The sequence below is a fragment of the Rissa tridactyla genome, chromosome 4 (assembly GCF_028500815.1).
Source record: "Rissa tridactyla isolate bRisTri1 chromosome 4, bRisTri1.patW.cur.20221130, whole genome shotgun sequence".
NCBI classification, from domain to species: domain Eukaryota; kingdom Metazoa; phylum Chordata; class Aves; order Charadriiformes; family Laridae; genus Rissa; species Rissa tridactyla.
The window spans coordinates 36,286,656-36,304,097 of record NC_071469.1 but is presented as its reverse complement, the minus strand read 5'-3'; positions in this window follow the sequence as shown (position 1 = coordinate 36,304,097).

Sequence of the window (17,442 nt, the reverse complement as noted above, 5' to 3'; positions counted from 1 at the left end):
TTCAGAGTGAAGATTAGCCTGTTTGTTTTCTAATGGAAGAAAAAACCCAAACCATCTGCAACTGAATTTTAAGGGCCTGTGCAGCGAAGACAAGACTGAAGATATGGTACCAATGTTTTGCTACGTCCTGTGCAGTTTCTTTATTTGAATTCATTCTTCTGCTTAAGTTGACTGGGTGTTTAAAACTTCAGCTGCCAAGCTGTCAGGCTTGCCAGCAGCATTATAACTGTGAATATCATGACATCCGTATCCTTACATTTTCAGCCATAATATTTGTTTAGCAAGTTCACTGCTGAAAAAAATTATGAAAAAAACCCACCTCTTCATATACACTGTGAAAAAAACCGTTGACATGATTCAGACATAATTTTGACATAATTCAGATCACCATGTATTTACCGTGACTATAAGATGCTTTGTTAAACTAAATGCTCAAATCATTTTGTATCTCAAACTTTCTTTGAGATATCTCGGTAACAAGAAAATTACTTAGAATATCTTACAGCATTTCACTCTGATGTGATTTAATACAGCCTAAGTGGATTTTACCAGAATTTTCTGAAACATAAACATAGTTGAATTATAAAAAGCTGCCTATACAACAGCATTTATAAGCTGTCTTTTCAAAAATTACCAAATGTGGTAACAGAAATACACACTGAAAATTCCTTGGAAATTATAGAATGTTCTTTATATCTAACAAAAAGATGGAAAAGACAAAATGAAGGAAATTGGAGGACTTGAGGAATATCTGAAGTGCTTGTGTAACTGATAAAAACAGTAACCTTCCCATAGGGATTTTGGGACACATACTTTCCTCCCTGTTTGGGTCTTAGCTGTTTCTATTGTATGCTGGTTCCAAAATTGACTCTTTTCCACTGGGCACAGTGGAGTTTTCCATAAGATTGCTGCAAAACTTTTTTAGCCATCCTTACTTCTCTGTCCCTGTCATGGAAGGAAGGGGGAGAGACATTTTTAATACCTCTAGGGTATGCCAGGTTTCTCCTCTAAAAGTTTTTACTAATCAAAACATGACATGCACATGTATTAGTGTCTATCTTTAGTTTCCCTACCTCGTGCTTTTTGTGGTTGAGATCGGAAGATATTCACTGTATCAACTAAAAGTGCAGCTGCCAAAACCACGGCTAAGGCTGGAAGCCGCATCTTCCTCTCCGTGGCACAGGTGAAGTACTACGGCTTTAACAGGGCAGCCAGCAATTCCCCTTGGGATGTGCAGTCTCTGACTGATGTCAGTGACTTCAATACACTTCTGTCCTTGCCCGGCAGCTCCAGCCAGCCCAGCCGCCCTGTTGGGATTACGTGAGCCAGCGCAAAGAGAGTTTCTCCCAAGGTTGCAGGTTTACGGGTGTGAATCAGGGAATGTCAGGCTTAGGGGTGCCTCAGTTCCTGAGAGACGTTTGCTGTTGTGCGTGATCCCTCTGCTCCTTGCAGCCCACCCAAGGCACTTGCTGAGGCCACGGCTGTTGCTGTGGGCACGTCCCTGTTTTGGTACAGCGCGGTTGGTCGTGTTCAGGTGGCAAAAGAGGAGACAAGGGCTCGCGTCAAACAATTTATTCACCTTGCCTTCTGCTTCAGTGTATGCCTGGCAGAGAAAATCTGATCATTTAAAAAGCCACAGAATTGTGCCTTAAAATTAAAGGCTGTTTTCCGTATATTTTTCTGCCTTTACTGATAATTGAGCAATTTGCGTACTTTTCAGTACAATATCATAAAGCAGCACAAATTCAGATAATAAATCCAGACCATCCTTTCATGTTCGTGTTCATGTATTTTAGCACCTGAATTAGAGCAAGCTGTTTAATTCAATAATACTGTGTCACCCGCAGTGACCACTTGTTAGGCTGAGTAATAGCACACATAGTAAATATTTGGTTTTTAATTTTAAAAGAATTTCCTGAGCAGTTTGTATTTTTACCATGAAATCTCAATTATGAATTATTAAAAAGGAAACACTGAGAAATGTTCCAGTGTTTTAGATAGGAACAGTTTATTTTTTCATTGTTTGATTTTTCTTCCTTTATTTAGCTGCTGGACATCTCACATGACCAGCAGAAAATGCCGGGTTGTATTTTGGATTGTGTAGCGTTTTCATACATATAAATATCTCTGCAATTTTCCAGACAGCTGAAAGAATGAGCAAGGCAGAAGTAAAATGCTCTGACAGCTCACAGCACATCTCAGTCACTGGGGAGATAACTGTTAATAGTCTTGGTGGATAATAGGCTTGATGGTTCTGTTAAATAAAGCTCATAGTCGCAAAGCTCAGCACAGGGAGTAGGTGACAATGAAAAGGACTAGCAGATATGTAAACTCAATTAACCTGGTACTAGTTGTGTGCAACCGTTTTCTCATTAAGCCAGAGAATAAGCAATGGGAGGTGTCCTCCTTAGGTTGCCTGTTGACAACTTGTGAAGTTCTGCAGTTTTATGATCAAGCCATAGTCTGCACCTTGGGATTTTCTTAATGTGTTATATTCCAAACGTATTATATTCCAAACCTTGATTGTGTTCTTCATCTATAGCCACATTTTCTCAAGTGTTGAAGGAACATTGCAACTTATCTCTTTAGATCTAGGTTCAAAATTTGCATCCAAGCCATTCTTGTGTAGAAAACTACGCATTAAAGCAAATCTGATATTTCCCTTTCCTCCTTAGGAAGTTTTGCAGGAGGCATGTGTGACTTGGTATTTGTTACATTAGACTTTTGATAAATACAGATTTTTCTTGCCTGAAAATATTTTTTTTTCCTCCAAAAATAAGATTTGAAGACGAAAAAGAGTTCTATATACACTTGCAGTCAAAGTTAACCCTTCTTTTCCACGTCACTGAGTTCAGATGGCAGACTGCAACTGCTTAGTGTGGGGATTATTTTGGCTCAATGTGCTGGTGTTTCTTGGCTAGCCCACAAGCATAGCCTTGTGTGCCCTCTATGGATTCCTTTCTCCTCTTGCTACTTTAAAATAGGACTACATGAATTAAGCGAAGTGTTGCTGAAGGGCACATGTTTGGGGAGGCAGCATGCTCAGAATGTGTGCTATAGCAACCGCCTGTTTTAGGCAATGAAGATAGTCCTGCTTTGGACAAGCATTTGCCTGTATGCTGCTGGATTTCATAGGTTGCTCTGTAAATCTTAATTTTTCAGTTCTAAACAAACTTTTCTTAATTTTCAACTGAGTATGTTTCTAGAGGGTGTCTAAGAAACCTTAACAATGCAAAGGTTTGTCTTGTAAAATATAGGATAAAAGTTGAAGCTATTGCTTCGAAAATGAGTAATGATATCAGGTACTTGGAGAAGGTAGCTATGTACGCATCTCTCAGGCTTTGAGCGCAGTGTCAAAATCTAATTCAACAGTTGGAAACATTGCCTAAGAGGTGGAATGCACCTACTTGGTTTGATTAAGACACTTGAGAAGAGTAGATACTGAATAGGAAATTTACTTTTGTGAATATTTTAATCTACAGTGCACATTACTCAGTAATAAGAAAAGTGAAATTCTGATCTGATGTCTTTACAGTGTGTATTTTTTCCTTTGCAACAGCCATTAGAAATCTTGCGTGTTACCATCTCATTTTGTGTTCATTTCCTATGAAGAGCAGTTTTTAAATGGAACAGCTTTGCTCATGTGGGTTCACTGCAATGATTTCAAGTATATTAAATTAATAAACAATTTCTGTAAACACACTCATTGAAATGTCTCCTACTTTGTCCTTTGTTTGATGCTTTTTATATTTTTATGATCCATTGAACACTAAGCATTGTCCAACCATTTACTTGTAATACTTTGGATTTCTAAGAATTTCAGTAGGTCTCTAGAGAAAATATTTTTTTATTTTGCTTTTTAAGGCCTGTGTTTTCTGGTTCTGTCTGTCATCTCATATTTTTATTATAGTGAGTAATGAGATGAAAAATAAGATTGGTTTTATAAAGGTTTCTGTTCTTGCCTTAAAAGACTTTGCTTAGCTTAAAGTGACCGGCTGACAGAGTGACAGTAACTACAATTTCCTGTGTGTTTCCAGAAATGTTTTAGAAATTAGCAGGTCTAGAAGTCAGTTTAAAGAGGTTTAATTGATCCAGAGGAGGGTATGATTAGATGAAACAGTGTTTAAATGCCACGTCAGTGTACCAAGAAAAGAAAGAAGTTGGCCTTTGAGAATCAAAAAACCTTCAGAGAGGTCTATAGTGGCTGCCTAGTAAGTTCAGAATTATACCAAATGATACAAGCGAACTCCCTGAGGATGGAGAAGACTTAATCATTTTCAGTCATTCATTCAGTTTGTCACTGAAAGAATGGAGTTTGGCTAAAAAGTAAAATAAAGTTTCTCCCAATTCAACTGTAAGAGACTAGAACAGATAGGACACGGTGGTATCAAATGCCTAACTATTTTTGGGTAGGACTTTCATTACTTCATGGAAGGGGTAAGTAACGTGACATGGTGCTTAGCGATATGGTTTAGTGGTGGTTTTTGTCAGTGTGAGGTTGGTGGTTGGACTAGATGATCTAAAAGGTCCCTTCCAACCTAGGCAATTCTGTGATTCTATGATTCTATGGTCTCTGTGGTAGCTGGAGATTGGACTTGATAGTTTAAGAGATCTCCTCTATCTTGCCAAAACTGTAACCATTTCATCAGAAATTGTTTATGTAAAAAGTCTACCTCAGGTTGGGTATTTTGCGAAGTTTGACCCAAAATTACGTAGTCATTTTTGAAAGCAAGCTGGGAAAAAGTATGTATATATTATGTAAAAATAAAAAAGTACAGCCATTTTGTTGAGAGGGTCTAAGTACCCCAGTATTTACACATTTTAAATTTGACAAGAGAAGTGTAAGTGTGATGGATGACTTTTTTTGCTATTTTTGGGAAAGTCTGCTGAAGTTCAACTGCTTCATGAGCTCTTAAAAAAGCCCTGTGTATGTGTGAATCTCTCTTCTCTGCCTGTATTCAGCTGTGTTCATCTGTTGCACAAGGCTAGGCTTTGTTCACACCATTTCCTATAGAACAGGTGAGCATGCAATTTTTGCATGCTCACGCACAGGGAATTCAGTGATTTTCCTTGCAACTGTGGACTGAGGTGGGGTCAGATATCAGAATTTAAAAAGGGACACTTTTTACCATTTTTTGCAATAGTCTTCCCAACATGAATGAAGAAGATTCTTGACTTAACTGAAGAAGGTAAAACTAAGTGAAACAGGGACTAGGAATGAAAATGTTTGTGTTGAGAGATGGGACAATTGGGGCTGGCCACTATTTTCAGCAGTCATAGATTTTTGGAAGAGGATTGAAACTGGGAGAATAGAGAAGCCAGACAGGATTATGTTGAGGAGCTGGGCTTGAAAGTGAGTAGGTTAAGGATGAGGCTGTGGGGGTGAAGAGACATTGTTGGAAGAGTTGGAGGAAAATAACACACCCAGGAATGATACTTATCTCCAACAAGGTTGTAGAAACCTGTTAGTCCTGTGACAGTGATATCAGTGAGCGTAAAGACACCAGCCTTTCTGGGGAAAGAGAGCAACATTATGATGTCACTTCTGAATTTCAGCTTTCTTTTTTTAACCTCCCCGAAACCTTTGTGCAAAGGCAGTTCAGTGAAAGTATATCGTGCTAGCGAAGTTTAACACCCAAAGTTAGGAATGGTACTCTAACAGCTACTAATTAAATAGAAATTAAGTAACTGCGCATGTTTTCTTCATCAGAGATCTTGGCATCATTCTGGGTACTACAGGGACATGCTCTGGGTGTGATGCTTTGGATTTTAACATCATCAAATCTATTCCAGATCTTCTCATATGTAGATATTAATGTATCATCGTGTTTTGCAGGAGCCTTGGGAAACTCTGTGGTAAAAAATGGAACAGCAAAGTCCCTGAGGAAATCAGCCAGTCCACCTTCTCTAGCCTACAGCTTAGAGAACCAGCTCCAAGGTTCGTTTGCAGGATTTATATACAGCAGTTACTTGATAAAATACTGAAAGGGAAGAACAGGTGCAGGAGCAGCCCCAAAATACCTCTCATTTCCTCTTTTGCATAAGCAACTAATCATTAGGGTACAGCAAGAGATTCAGTCTTGTGTATATCTAGCCATAATTATTCTTGTAATAGCTCCTGCCTAGAATGGCCTGTAACTTGATTCTGGGAGATGGGGATGTGTATTTCTACCACAGTAAGAAAACACGAGGATTAGATATGCAATTTACCTGTCAGCCACTGCAATTAAAAAGCCATTGTAAAATAAAGTTGGCCATAACTCAAGTGTTTTTTTGTTAGAATAGCATGGGCCTTGAGCCCTTAGAAGGTGGTTTCAGGATGTGAATCTGGACTGGTAAGAAAGAGCATCTAAGCTTTTGAGACTAACGGTATTTCAGACAGACCCTTGTCCTCATTTAGCCTCAACCATCAAGCATCACCTTACGCTGAATTAGGTGATGATACATAGGACAAGTTAAATTTTTTAAGGGACAGGATCGGAGAAAATAGTGCTGACTGGGGTGATTCACTGGGGTTTTTTGCTGATTCTGTTCTCTGAAACATTTAACTTCCCCTGTGTATTAACACTGAACTCAGGAGCTGTGAATTCTGCTAGGGCAGAGCAGACAACTAAAACTGAGGCATTAAACATTCATCTACCATGCATGTTAATATAAAAGGTGGAAATATGAGGTTTAGACTGACGACAGTATGTGTTCTGAATATGGAAAATGAGAGAAATAAATGCACCTCAGCTCAAACCCTAAAACTAGTATGTGGTTCATGTAATGGACTCCCTGTAGAGAGCCTTCAAAGTGCTGGAAAAAAAAGAATATTTTTTGTTTGACTTATTCAGCACAAACAGAGTAACTTGGATATTTTCTCCCTCTTTCATAGCTCCACAATACTCAAACAGAATTGAAACAAACTTCTGAAAAATCAGATTTTTGTTGAACGCTATTTTTGAAATACCTATCTATCTGTGGAAAAATTTTCTTCTGCATAGAAATAAGCTTTTCGAAATAAATGTTATAACCAGATTATCTCCTCAGTCATAAATGTTACTGTGTGATTTCCAAAAAGCAATTGTACTAGCTGGCAAAATGGAGCCTGAAACGTACAAATATTTTTAAGTTACTGCTTAAGCCTAGCAGCTACGTTCTGGGAGTACTGGGACACAAGTTGTTTTCTCTTAATTTTGCTTCTGTTGCATATCCGGTTGGTACCACGGAGGACCTGTTGTGGTTAGAAAGAATTCCTGTTATGTTCTAAACCAGTCCACACTTCCTTCATTATTAATGGTGTAACACAACTTCTTTTAACTTCATTCTAACAGAACTTCTTACACAGTTCTGTGCTAGTATGAGAAACTATTTAGGTCTGCGTTATTAGTGTGTAATTCTACAGCAAGAAATTATCTCCCCTTGCTTATAAGAGGGCTTGGTTCTGAATGACACCAGGTACTTTAGGATGAGTAGCACTGCTGCTCTCATTGCTTTACCAATTTTGTTCTGTTCTTTAATGACAGGAACAGAAAAAATAACTGGAACCTTCCATAATTAATCTAGAGATCATTACTAAGTAAGGTATATTTTTGTAATACTTTAAATTTTATTTTCTTTCATTTTCTTTAAGAGCAATGATTTATGACAAATAGATAAAGATTGATGGAGCCTGATGTATAAATATGCTAAATATAATCATTGAAATGAATATGCTTTGCAAGTGAAAGGCCATTCAAACTCATGAATATTCAAAAGCAATAACCTCATGTTTAGCTTTATTGAAATTTTACTTGCAGACGTATCTACCCCACATTTACCTTTTGTAACATTCTTTTCCCTGACGGCAATTTCTATGGAGCCATGTAGAACCAGGATCTTTTCTTCCTTTAGTTTTCTTTTAGAGTTCACCTATCCCACATGGCTTTTTCTGAGGTGAAGTAATTAATCTGCTCATGACATCATATCAGTTGCTTTAGCAGCAATGACATTTTGATTTCCAAATGCATTTTCAAAGCAGTTCCAGATGCAGGAGGCAAACCAAGAATTTATGTAAAGTTGTGATTTTCAACCCACTTGTGTTTCTGTGCTCATTTGAATTCCAAGATTGTCTTCTTTCCTTTCACTTGAATACTGCAGAGATATTTTTCCCTAAAGGTAAGCCCTTCAGTATTTCATTTCCTTGTTGTTAATAATTGAACTCAAAAACTCACTCGTCTGTGGCTTCAGCTGGGTATAACTTTGCTGAAACCAGTAGAACTTCCTACAGCTTTCAAGCAGATCAGCTAGGAGAGTCTGCTGAGCAAAGCAATTTCTTCATCATGACAACTATTGGATGTTGCTGTAGTCATCTGTAAAATTGCATGCCCCAAAACACTAGCAGGAATGGGGTGATAAATTGAAAATTTGAGGATTACTGGACTGATGCTTGAAACACTAGAGTTGTGCTTCTGTGATTCATTTTTCTTTTTGAGATTGATCAACAATTTCCTGTTTATCATTAAGACAACTAATCTGTACCTCATTGCCTTATAGATAAAAACCTCACAGGAATTTTGGGAGTTTAAAATTCACTAACAAATATGAAAAACTTAGTTACACCGAACTGGAAAACCTGTGTTTAGAGCTAGAAATCTACTGACTTTAGGATAGAAGCAGGCTGTTAGCTAGCACAAGACTGTAATTACAGTGCATATTCTAGCTTTTTCTCTTAGTGTTTCAAGCTTTAAAGCTTACTCAGTTTATATGCTTCCAGGCCAACTGATCTAATTTTCAGAAGATGCTTAGACATGATATTTTCAGCATTCATCCTATTATTTATTTAATCTTGAATTTACTTTATGCTTGTATAGAATTTCACCTGCTTCCTGGTGCTATAGAAATCAATCAACAAAATCATATTTCAATCACTTAATTCAGTACGAATAGCCCTAGGGAAATCACTGTCCCATTCCTGCTGGGATTTGAACTCCTGCAGTATCCTTTGAAGATGACAACATAAATTGCCAGGTTTGTAGGGGACACAATGATTCAGAATTAATGGCCAGAGTAAATTTGCCAGTTAAAGTTCTACCAAATAAATATTTCTTTATCCTTGGGTATTTAGGTCAACTATAAAGAGATGTCATGTCCTCCTTAATTTGATAGGAAAGCAATATGCATAAACAACAATTTCTGGGCCTACTCCAAAGCCTATGTGGGCAATGAGAGTTTATTAAGCATTATGGTATACCTTGTATCAACTCAAGCTTTCTTCTGAGGACTTTCTCTCAAACATATAATAATCTTTCTGAATTTCTGTAATTAACTCACATTTTTCTTGCACTTGGATACTTAGAACTCCCTGCAATATTCTAGGTGCAACAGTTTATTTCTTACAGCAGCCTTTTAGATCATTTACTTGAGTTGTCATAGGGTCTTCACTGGGAACCAGCTTGACCATCAATGACAGAAAAAGGACTCAGCGCAGATGAGCCTTACAGAAGATAAAGCATTTCTTTTCAGTTTCCAAAAGCTTTGACACAATTTACATTTCACAAGAGATTTTGTGTTAAAGGCCTTTACCTTTAAAATGGTGTCTGTTTTGAAAGCACCATGGATTTTAATTGCTGATTTCAAAAAATGCATATAGCGCTCTAAATGTAAGGAGGGCTGAGGTGCTGCAATACCTAATTCTTAGTTGCCCGTCATTCAGACAGGAATCTAGAGTATTGACGTAGTTGTGTAGGTTCCACCTAAAATATCCAAGATGATTTAGGTACTAGAACATGCCAGAAAAAGCTAAAGTAATGGTGAGACATTTAGAGCTAATATATTGGAAGCACTAAATCCTGGGATGTAGCTGAAACAGCCGTCCTTTCTGGAGTTAGTGTGCTTGAACTGGAGAAGCCAGCAGAGAGATACCCTGTTCACTTGGGAGCCAGGACCTGAAATCCTTGTAGAAATTGTCAGCATCTTTTCTTCCTGAGAATCTAAACAGGGCTTATTCTTTATTGTTTCTTTTGTTGGCTTCTTTTTGAAGTGCCATCTGGGCACGGAAAAGGAGGTGGAGGTAGAGAGGTTAATTCTTCTCCCTTCTATTACAGATTAGAGGTCAGAGTACTCTGCTGGGATGTGAGATGATACAAATTTAATGCTCTCTTCAGCGCTTAGGTTAGCCTCCTAAGCACCATAATGCCTTTGAAGCTGAACAGATAAAGTTCTGCCTCGTTCTGTTTCATATGGGCCTCTGGGTATGAAAAGGCAAAGGGAGAGAAAACAAGAGATGAAACATGACTCTGCAATCTCTTAGCTATACTTGGCCAAAGGTGTCATGGGTATCTGCTTTTCTTTTTTTAACGCAATGTCTATGTAAAGCGTTGGTGAATGGTGGTGAGCGGAGCAGAGGAAAGTACTATATTGGCTAGAAAATCTGAGTGGTGACGTAGCTAGCAAAGAGCAACAACTAAGGGGTGGTGCAGCCAGCAGGATCGGTAGCAAAGCTTTTGGTGTTGTCTCTCAACGTCAGATGGGGGATCTCGCAGGGGATAACACGACAGGCAAGGCAGGGCAGGGGTCCCACCAGCCAGGTCCCAGTCTCACAGTGCCCCAATGAGGCAGGCCTGGAGGTGGCAGCCAGGTCTGAGCAAGAATCCAGATCATAAGGCAACGTCATGGTGATGAGGCAGGTCTGAGGTCAAGCCAGGAAGTCAGTCTACAGGACAGGCAGCCAACAGGTCCATAGCGACAAGGCTGGGCTGAGATGTCAAGGTTCAGATGGGGATCAGGAACAGGGACAGTGAGGGGAAACAGGCTCAGACAAGGCCCCAAAATGGCTGGACAGGGCTGTGGGGATGGGGACGGGCCAAGCTCAGCCTGTGGAAAGCTGGAGACTAGCCCTCCTGCTGCATTGCTAGGGCAGGGCCTGATGGCCCCATGGGGCTGACGTGGAGTCCTGGGCCATGGGCTAGGTGGGGTGAGCCCTGAGGGGGTGGGCAGGGACAATCAGGGCTGTGAACGCCCTCGGGGCCATGGCAGACACAGTCTTCAAATGTCATGTGGTTAAACAAAGTTAAACAAACTTGCTTTTTTTTCCTTTACTTTGACAGTCAGCCTGAATATAGTCTGAGTCCTTAGAAATCTTGGTCCTCACTATCTCTGTTGGAGGATAAAGTCAATGCCAGCCCACCTGTGTACCCCTGTTCTCTGTAGAGTATGTCTGATTCGAGACTTGACAACCTCACTCAGCCAGTAACTTTTCTTTTTGACTGATTTTTACTGAGTTCCTTGTCTTAAGGCCATTTTTTCTTATTTTGAAGGGCAGTGTGCTGTATTTGAATTTTTCTGCATGTCGTGTTTTGTCAAATGTCTACCCAATACCTTGGTCTATCCAAGACATTTTGCACTGGGAAACAATCACTTATCATGAGAGTCATTCCTCTGAGGGCAACTGCCACATGGCCTGGTAGTTTTGATACTGTTTTGCAAAGTAGGAATACATCTAGATTTTCTTCGTGGTAACTGCCTTTGGTTGTGTTTTGTGCATTATTTTGGAAGATATTTTATGGGAAAATAATTGCTTTATGAACCATCAAATTGACCTTTTTTTCCCCGAACATCTACTATGCTTAAGGCAACAGATTAAAACTGTATTTTCAGCAACATTTTCCCCCGTTGACTTAAATGATGAACTTTTGCCAATGATATTTTACTGATGCCATCTGGTACTTCCTCTGATCTTGAATCACTGAGGTTTTAGGTAGATTACCTGTTCCTTAAATACGCATTTAGCCTTTCAATTTTAACCCTATTTTTCAGAAGCTTTTCAGGTTTTTGCAATGGTTAAAACCCCCACCTGCAATGGATCATTGTTCCCAAATTCGGAACAGTTTCTATCTTGACAATAAACAGAAATTTTAGATATGCCTTAGAGATATTTTAAATGGAAGACTATGTTGCTGCTGTCCACAACTTTTTATTTATCTGCAGGACATGTTGAACAGCTTTATACAAAATGCTGATTTAAATTGGATTTTTAAACATCTTTGTATCAAGCCATAAATAGTAACTAAGTTGGCTGAGGCAATAACACGTCTTCTTATGTTAAGGATGACAGTAACTAGAATAAAGTATTCCAAAATACATTGGAAATCAAGCATGCTCTTCTACAGGTAACTCAGAAATGCCTCTACAACATTTTTCTGTGATATTAATGAAGTGTGCTAAGTGAAGTCTGAAATGCAGTGATTATTTATAGAATATGTACAGAAGAGACAGTATGAACTTCTTACTATAGCCTTGGTAAATGTTTTGTCTTGTCTAAAACAGAGCCTTTTCACAAGGAAAAGGAGGTAGACCCTGATTTATCTTTTCTGCACTTAGGACTTTGGATAAATAAGTGATAAAATAAGTACTGGTAAAAAACATTCCCCATTGTCATTCTAGAATACTATTTAGAAAGTTAATAAACCCCAGAAGTAATCCCCTTTTAGTTCCCTGAAATTGTTTCCATCACCAAGCATTCAAAATGGCTCAAAATCTGGTTTTGCTATTTTCATTTCAGTTGAACTCTGTTTCTTTGCTGTGGTATTTTTTTTTTACCCCATAGGTATGTAATAAGAATAGCTTATTAAATGCTCTCTGAGATCTGAAAAATCTGTCAGTACTGTTATCGTGCTACACAGATATTTTATTGTTAAAATGAAAAATGTCAGTCTGCTGTGGATTCTTTTGAATTGCACTGAACATATTATGGGAATGCTGGATTGAAATGAAGACTACATTACTGAAGATAACTCATTGCAGGATATTGATTTTGGAAATATTTGGATATTCTTTATAAAACATACTGTGTGATTAACTATTCATAAAAAGTAGTGAAAAACGTACTTAGGCCATACCTACACAAAAAAATGTACTCATATTATGAATGCACCATGAAAGTAAAATTTATGGTCCAGTGGCTGACTGAAAATCCATAAAATTGAACCCATGTTACATACCTATTGTCTTCACTGGGAAGTCTAGATTTTTGAATGAAGTTTTATCTCTCTCTCTGCTCAATTCCAACTGGACATAAGGAGAAATGATGGCAAAAAGTGGATAAAATTTACATTTGCAACATGATAAGTAGTCAGAATATATCAACTTACACTTGTAGCATGTTTTTTATATTACATAAAGTCTTTTTACAAGGCAACTTTGTGGAAGCTTCTGCAATCTTCTAGCTAATTGCTTAATTGCTATTTGCTTAATTTTCAAGGGCTTCTAGTGGTCCAGAGAAACTTTATTTTGATTACCAAAGTTTTAGCTTTGATTGATTAATAAACTGTTATGTTTGAGGTAATTTTTCCATCTTTTGAAAAAGGTGAGATAGATAAAAATATTTTTCTACTGAATTTGTCTAAGAGGTAAAAGTCTTGAAAGTACTCAGAAATAAAAGTTGGAATTTTTTTTTTCTGTCAAATATTTTGTTCATAAATCAGATAGTTCTTTTCTGCAAAATAAATCTGTAGGTTTGTGGATTTTTTTTAACCTATAAGAGAATTAAATAAGCTGACGAAAGCATTCTTTGAAAAATGGAGAACAAAACTTTTGGAGTAAAATGTATTTTGAAGAATCTCTGTTTTTTAGCAAGAGAAATAACTTTGCCAGAAAGTCCTGAGCCAGTCTCAGATCCTCCAGTTCTGCTCTTGAATTCACTTGCTGTAATGTATATCATGATCCAGCTACATCCTTTGTTAATAACTGAGATGCTTTTATCTAAATCATCTTACAACTTTGCAAAATTGAAGTTTAGAATCATCACATTTTTATGAGACTCATCAAATATCTTTGTGTTCCTAATAGTAGCAGTGGAATCCATCGGTCCTGTAAAATGATATTCCTTGGGAAGGTTATATCTATCAATTGTGGCAAAGCAAACTCTTTCTGTGTACACCACAGATTCGGAGAGCAATGACGTGCTTCTTATTCAACAGCTGGAACTCGTCTTCAGAAGCAGGGTTCAAGTCTTACATAAACAGCTAATTTCCAATCTGACTTCGGTCGTCACTTCATCCTGCTGAACCTTAGTTTCTCATCTGTAAAGCAATACTTCCTTCTCTTCTTAGTCTGTACAGATTAAGAAATGTAGGTCCTCCCACTTTAACACGCAGTAAAAGAGAATGCAGGTAGAGATGTTAACAGAAAAGCTGGCATCTGATGGTTTCCTTTAGTAAAAGTTAATTTCTTCCCAAGAATGCAATTAGAATAGACTGCTTCATTGTTGCTTTTCTTGAAATTATGTGACATTTGTCTCCAATTCTGAAAAACAATCTGGAAGCTCACTCAGTGCTTTGCAGCAGCTGGTAGATTCAGGTTCCTTTTGTTTCCGATTATCGAACCCTACTCATTGCAATGGACTTCACATCTGCTCATGCAGATTGGTGAGACCAAAGTAATGTGGTGGGTTATAAATAAGAAGACTGGCCTATGTGACATGTCAGTAAAGACAAGATATACGTGTGAGATTTCACCTTACTGCAAGTGTATGCTGGCTGGGGAAGAAAATGGATATGTTTCTTGTTTCTCTGGAAAACTTTTCCTTGCAAACTGAATCCTCTTTTATCTTCACAGAGTCAGTGGCTGCTCATTTTGCTTATTGGTGGCTGCACACAACAATCTATGCATACTGGAGAATATAGAGCTGGAGAACTTACAGATATGTAGTGTGGAAAACGAAGATGGAAATGACAAGTGAAGGAAGGTGAGGATAATGGGAAAGTGATCAAAACATGAATAAAAGGAAGGGAACTTGATGAAGAGGGGGACATTCGAAGTAGTGAAGGAGGGGAAAGATCAATTCCTAGTATGAAATGTTCTGAACAGTTCTTAGAAACTGGCTTTGACATGGATTACCATAGGTGGTTGTGACTCAGAGACCTCGCAGAAGGACTTACAGTAGAGAACTAGATTAAACTGAAAGGTTACAGCCATGTTCTAGGAACACCACACTTGATAGTAGGTTTGATCTGCTCATGGCACTGGTCTGGTAGTAGTTGTGACGCTAAATTTGAAAAGCAATACATAGATAGGCTATGAAGTTCCGATCATTTTCGATAGAACATGACAGGTGCAGAATCTATGGCAAAGAAACAAGAGCACAGTGTTTGAAGTAGTTTTGGAGTTTGGAGGAGACTGAAGGTGGAGTGAGACATAAATCAGAGTGAGGAAGTGCCTCTGGCTACAAATTTCTGAGTCTATGTCTTGCTTTCTCTCTCTCTCACTGTTCTCCTTTGTAATTTTTAAGTATTTAGGTATTAATCTACATAATTTATATACTAAAGAAACATCCGCTGAGGTTCCATGTAATTTCGTTATGCTTCCTGGGTGACCATTCTGCAAATATGTGCTTTTTACAGTCATATATAAGGAGATATAATTTAAATAAAAATAATCACAGATTACATTTAACTGGGCAGAATTTAGCCTTAATATTGGTGTTTTGGGGAAATATTCCTAATAAAATATATTGTCAAACTATTTTTGGTACATCTAGCAATTACCCATTGCCTTTGGAATTATTTATTGATGTGATACTAGCAGACAGAGGCTCATCAAGGATGAAATGATGATTGTGTGATATGGAACAAACACACAAAAAGTTTTGTTCATGTTCCATCTGTTCTGGTCTTTAGGTCAGATGTGTTTTCCAGCTTGAAAAAAACCCAACAGTTGAAGTGAGACTTAGAAATACTGTTAGAAATACTGCTCATCAGCTTTCTAACGTAGGGCAGGTATCTCTCAGAGACGCTGCACATGATTGGCAACCGAGATACATGCTGGCAACAGCTGAAGTGTTCAGGACGTATTTCTGTCCTCTTGAACTACTCCGTGTCCCTCAGTGCATAAGACAGCCTGAGGGGCCTAAATGGTAGCAGTTTTCCTGGTCTGCATTTCATTTCAGAGCAGCCTGCAATCTTCACAGCATGAAATGCTGCAGTCCTACCCTGTGATGCCGGTCGTGCTCCGGCTTGCGAGAGAAGAGCCACTTTCCGTGGCGCTTTTAGGATCTCCTGGCACTTTCTGAGCCCTCTTTCTGCTGCAAAGGGAGTGTAATGGGAGTGAGAGTCCCGGCATTTCTTTGTAAGTAAGTGACGTGTGGCAAATAATGATTCTTGAGAGTCAGAGACTCAGAAGCGCAGATTGCTTTCACTGCCACTCACCTGCAGTTACATTGTCCGTGCCTAATTCTCCCAGGTTCATAACAAGATGTTTTAGCTGCATCCTTAACTCCCAGTGCCCACCTCGTTATTCTGTCATTTCAGCGCACACTTAAGATGTTTTAGGTTAATTATAGATGTGCAGCAGTACATGAGTGAGTGAGAGAGAGAGACGCAGAGAGATGATAACAGCCTGCAACTATGCGAAGGGTTTAAATGCTGAGAAGACAGGGAATGTATTAAGTATGAAACATGGGCTATTATGAGGGTGAATGAGACATAACTAAGAAGGGGACATACCAAATGAATTCTCTGGAAAAGTTTGCCTGACAGTATGATTGTTAAATTGGGACACTCTCCTCTAGCAGAAAATAATACAGATTTCTTGCTTGGGAGGTTGAAAATCTGACTGGAAAAGTGTAGCAAAGCTTTTCATTGGGAACAACTTCAGGTTGGTGGTGACTGCAGAATAGTCTTTTTTGACTTCTCTTTGTATGTCCATATACACAAAAAGAGACAGATTCATAACTACAGAGATGTAGATAACCATGTATGACTCCGTCGTGACAGTGATTCATTTATGATCGTGATATTCATCATATATTGTATATTTGGCATTCTCATCTCATCAAAACTCCCGCCCATCAATAAGACTCTGCTGTGATGCTTCTTTCATTTCTAAAGTGCATATAGCTCCAAACAGCTGTCACGGGACAAAAGAAAACCTGTCAGAGTGGCATTTGCTTCTTATTCTTGAAAAAGTAAAATTTCTTCCAAAGATGACGCTGGCCTGAGGCTTAAGAGAGGTAACATTTGGCTCTGTGCTAGGACAGATTTTATATGTCATCATCCTTTGGATTTAGAAATAGCAGATTTTAAGTGAGAAGAGAGGTCGTCTGCTGTAAAACCTGCTAGGTCAGGGTATACTGTACATGCAATGGTTTGGTGCATTATGAAAAGTTTATTTTTTTATCAGAAGATGTGCAGAAAATAAAAGAATAATCTCAAAGACTGGGAAAAAAAAGTACAGAGATGCTACACATTTTCAATTGCTGAATGCAATGTTAACTACTGTAAATAATCTGGAGTCTGTGGTAAAGTACATTCCATGCTTTAAAGTTTTTGAAGAATCGAGGCTTTATTTTAAGTGATTTTATTTTTTTTTTTCATTCAAAAGCTGAATAACAGTTGAAGATTTCTGGGCACCATAAGATCGCAGTGTGATTTTTTTTATTCACATTTTTTACCACACCGAGGTAAGAACTCATGTTCTGATTTT